We start from the raw sequence: 4,831 nt of genomic DNA, 5'->3' as shown, positions 1-4,831 counted from the left end.
CTTTTTAATTTCAATGCTTCATTTTCATTCGCAAAATGCGTCTCCTGGATGTATGCAATATCAGCATTATGAGACTTGAGGTAGCTAAGCACTTTTTTTCTTTTGACTGGTGTGCCAGAGCCATTTATATTCCATGACACAATATTAAATGAGATGTAGACCAAAGAAAACAGAGGAGAGTTGTTGTTTGTATTCCAGCTGTAGTAAACAAAGAAGTTTAGTGAATCTTTTTGACAACAGAGAGTGATGCAGTATTGATGCTGATTTGAGTTTTCTGATCCTGTATTTTTGTTCTTTGTCTTTTGTTACACAGAGTGAACTAGAAGCTTGGTTTTGCCTTTGCTGGTAAGTAAACAGTGATTGTAACTGAAGCAATATGAAATTGGGATTGTGTAACATGTTTAGCAATTTATATACAATAGTTTGGCTTTCTGTGATATCTTGCCATTTGCTCATGGGCAAAAACACATTTAGGATTTATAAGCAGTAAAGCCCCCCCCCCCCCACTAGATCTCTGAGTGTCCCTAAAAATGTCCCTGAAGTTTAATAGGCCATTTATGTCTAATTTTAATTTTAAAGGCTTATCAAAGCATTTCTCTAGTAATTATTGTTTTTATTACACATGTTAAGGCCATTTGAGACTGCAATTAAATTTTGCCCTCTTTAGACTAAAGTGAGTTCATTTTGTCTGAGGTACAGTGCTGGGAAAAGTCTTTCTTCCTTGCAGATTTATTTTGTTCATGCTTTTTTGTCACATGTTTCAAATCATCTAACAGGGATGATATGAATAAATACAAAAAAGCATTTTAAAGTGATGATTTCACATATGAAGCAGAGAAAACCAAACCAGAGCTATCTGTTCTAATGTGAGAACATGCTGGTCTCTAATACCCAGCTGTGGAAGCCCTGATAGCAAGAACTACCATCAAGCATTTATAGTATCAAGTATTATTTGTGATTGTTGCACGCTTTGAAACTGTGATGTTATCATTTGATCAAGTGTGCAGTGCGAGCAAATCATTGCTTGTGGTATCTGCTGTGTTATGTAATAGCACCAAAGTATTAGAGCTTTACGTTCATGAGGAATTTCTGTGGAATTGCAGATGGATAAAACGACACATCACCTTAATAAAGACAGAAATCTTTAATAAGGTGCAGAAAGAGAAGATGGAGTGTTTATAGTAAAGCTGTTGTAAACAAAGAATTTAACAGATTTTTTTTTCACTACAGATTGTGATGCAGTATTGACTCTGATGCTGATTTCAGTTGTCTGATTCTGTATTTTTGTTCTTTTGTTACAGAGTGAAACAGAACTTCGGTTTTGCCTTTGCTGGTAAGTAAGCAGCAATTGTAACTGCAGTAATATGACATTGTCACTGTGTAACATGTTTAGCAACTTACCTAACATAGTTTGGTTTTTGTGACATTACCATTTACTGATGGGCAAAAACAAATGGTCAGAATTTATACCTTGTAGCAGCAAAGGCCCCACACATGACCTCTGACTGTCCCTGAAGTTTAACAGGCCATTTGTGTCTGATTTTTATGTTTGAACACAAACAACTGTTTTTATACAGTTGTTCATGTTCTCCGTTTGTTTATGGATTTACCTAGCAGACACAACTATGAACGCATTTTAGGTGAGTTAGTGTAAGTGGTAGCTTAAACACTTAAGAGCACCACAGTTGTTGATTTATATCTTCACTCATATTCTGCTTATGTATTACATTAAAGTCAGACCACTATAGAAGTATTTTTGCCTGAGTGAACAGAAGTGGTAGGTTAAACATTTAAGCAATAATAAAAGACTAAGAGAACCAGAGTTGTGAGTAGGCAATGTTGTGTATGTTAAAGCCTGTGTGTAATTTATGTACACTAAGTTTAAATCAGTTTCTTAATAATTTGCTCGATACAATGTGTTTGAAAATTATGTATAAAAGGGAAATATTGCAAAATACAAAAAGATTCCTGCCAACAGGTACAATGGAAGGACTTTTTATTATAATTTTTAAGAAATTTTAATTGCAAAAATGGCGTGCCACTGTTGTTACTATAACATGTCAGAATTTACATGTATTTTAGGATTTACATATTCAGATCAGAACTAAAACCTGGTGAGGTTTTCTGTTGATTCTAACAGTTGTGGTTTTTCCACACTTTATTAAGCACTGACTTGTGATAGAAAATGATGGAGCTAAAAAGCCATAATCTGTACCAACAAATATTGGTGCCTCTTCTTTGCACTTCTGTAGTATGCATGCCTTTTATTACACATGTTATCGTCATGTGAGACTCTGTAACTAAAGTTTATCCTCTTTAGACTACAGTGAGTTCATAAAGGCTTGAAGAAATTGAGGATTTTACTAGTTATTTCATGTCACAGTAAATTGGATTGTGTGTGAAGAGGCTCAATAGTTTGAATCATTAAACAGTGATCTGATGTTTTGTTTCCTTTCTCTAGGATACTGATCTGATCGTCTCAAGTCTGGTAAGTAAAGGTTTTGTCTGCGGTACAGTGCTGAGAAAGGTCTTTCTTCTTTGCAGATTTATTTTGTTTATGCTTTTTTCACATGTTTCAAATCATCTAACAAGGATGACCTGGATAAATACAAAAAGCAGTTTTAAAGTGATGATTTCATTTTTGAACCAGAACAACCTGGTCTAATGTAAAAACATGTTGGTCTCTAATACCCAGTTGTGGATGCCCTGATAGCAACAATTACCATCAAGCATTTACAGTAACTGGTAATGACTGGTTTACATCACTGGGGGATTTTGGTCCACTATAATTTCAGAATTGTCTTAATTAGATCCAAACAGGACAGGCAAAAAAAGAAAAAAGTCTTAATTAAGGCCCAATATAGGGTTTTCAAGTCATACCAAGAATCTTAATTTCATAAATGTCCAGACTGATTAGTTTATACCAAGAGTTTTGTTTCATTCATTCAATTGGACTTGCTTGTGTGCTTCAGATCAATTTCCTGCTGCAAATCCTAAGTGTGATTAAACTTAAGCTGAGATGAGTTGATGTAGGTCCTGAAGTAGTAAGGGAACTCATGTACCATCACCATTAACGGCACCATGTTTGACTTTAATGCTGGTGTTTTTCTGAAATATTTCTCTCACTTTAGAAGATTCAGTTTAGTACAGTGAGTCCGCACAGCTCTTGCTGATCATCAAGATGTTTTTAGGCAAATGTGAGAAAGTTTTTGTTCTTTTTGGCCAGTCAATAAATAATTTTGAGTTTAATGGTTATAAAGTGTTTAAAGCAGGAGGCCTGAAACTGTCTGCTGTAACCTCAGTGTGCGGGTTTATTTGGACCATATAATATTTACAGTAAGTTACTGTAGCAGCACGTCTTGGTTTGAGTTTATAGACTTAGTTTATTGTTTTAATAGAACGTAAAAATGTCCTTATAACAGTTCCACCATCATTTATTAAACATTGTCATTCTGTTCAGTCCAATAATTTACTGTAGAACTCTTTAGTATTGAAAGCCCTACATATACTGTATTTTTGAGATTATAAGGCATATTGTCAATAAACAAGTCTGTTTTTAAGGCAGATTAAGCCAAACAAAACAGTCAGATAAGTAAAACTTTATTCAAGTCATTCACAAACAACTCTCAACACTGTTCAGTTGTAACACATAAAATACAGAACAATACACTCACGTTTTCAGTTCATTCCTCATCCACAAATCCATCAAACTCTTCATGGGTTGATCAGTTTGAAATCTGCTTCATAAGCATGTCTCTTAGCACGTGCCAGGCCCTTGTACACACACCATAATGTTATGTTGAAGCACCGTACGAATTACTCTGCGAGGGTCCTGACTATGGTAGCCATAATGCTCTGACAATACATCAAGCAGCGCAGCTTTGTAGCTTACCGAAGTATTACTAAAATATTTGACAGAATTTTGAGCGCTGTGTACCACAGAAATCCCGTTTGAGGTCAGTAAGCATAACCAGAATCGATACACTAGGCACATTGTATGTTTTTGAGAAAATGACAGGATTTTAGGTGTGCCATATAGTCTGAAGAATATGGTAAATCCAAGCATATTGGAAATACGACTAATTCCAGGCCTTTTGTGTCTTACAGGTGACCTGCTGCAGAAGATCCTCTCTCTCTCTATCATTATAAGCAATTCTGTCTATCCTATCACTCTCCCAACTCTATCTAATTTGACAGCCATTCCATCTTGTATCCCTCTATCTCTACCGCTCTATCTAATTTGAAAGCCATTCTATCTTGTATCCCTCTATCTCTACCGCTCTATCTAATTTGAAAGCCATTCCATCTTGTATCCCTCTATCTCTACTGCTCTATCTAATTTGAGAATCCAAGTTTTGAGAATCCTTTCAGAATCCAATTTTCAGAAATCCAAGTTACCAGAACTTGATCTATCTGTTACAGAATTCTGAGAGATCTCTGCTCTCATTGCTCTTTCTTTCCTGTCATTAAACTCTCACATTCAGTCATTTTGCTGGAAATTACAAGTTGAATATACAGTAGTAGAATTACAGTAGAACTTTTAGTAGAAAGTATTTACACAGTACTACATTTGTCATTTTAATTTTGCATTAGACTTTGGAATTAACACTGCTAGTTTGGCTTACTTTGATCAATTATATAAAATATCACCTCTTTGGTGGTGTTTATTAAGTTTATTTGTAATAAGATAATCTGGTTATTTTGTAATACATACATTCAGATAAATAATAAATTAGATCCAAATACATTTTGCTAGTCTGTTTCATTGGCTATAACATTTGACTGCAAGTTTATAGTATTGTTATTTAAGGACAAACCCATTTTGTCACTC

At 34.8% G+C, this 4,831-nt stretch overlaps 1 long non-coding RNA gene across 1 annotated transcript; it reads left to right on the top strand.

Moving 5' to 3' along the window:
• Positions 1-260: 260 nt before the first annotated feature.
• LOC146650321 (uncharacterized) lies at positions 261-4,403 on the top strand. The gene is made up of 4 exons (XR_014907827.1): positions 261-345; positions 1,302-1,333; positions 2,462-2,488; positions 4,108-4,403. It is a non-coding gene; the product is annotated as an uncharacterized LOC146650321 (long non-coding RNA).
• The last annotated feature ends 428 nt before the right edge of the window (positions 4,404-4,831 follow it).

This window comes from Rhamphochromis longiceps, linkage group LG16, assembly GCF_057381845.1.
Source record: "Rhamphochromis longiceps isolate RC_006_pf linkage group LG16, R_longiceps_female_GT1.1, whole genome shotgun sequence".
In the NCBI taxonomy this organism is placed as follows: domain Eukaryota; kingdom Metazoa; phylum Chordata; class Actinopteri; order Cichliformes; family Cichlidae; genus Rhamphochromis; species Rhamphochromis longiceps.
Note: the sequence above shows the minus strand (reverse complement) of the source record. Positions and strands in the feature narration are given on the sequence as shown.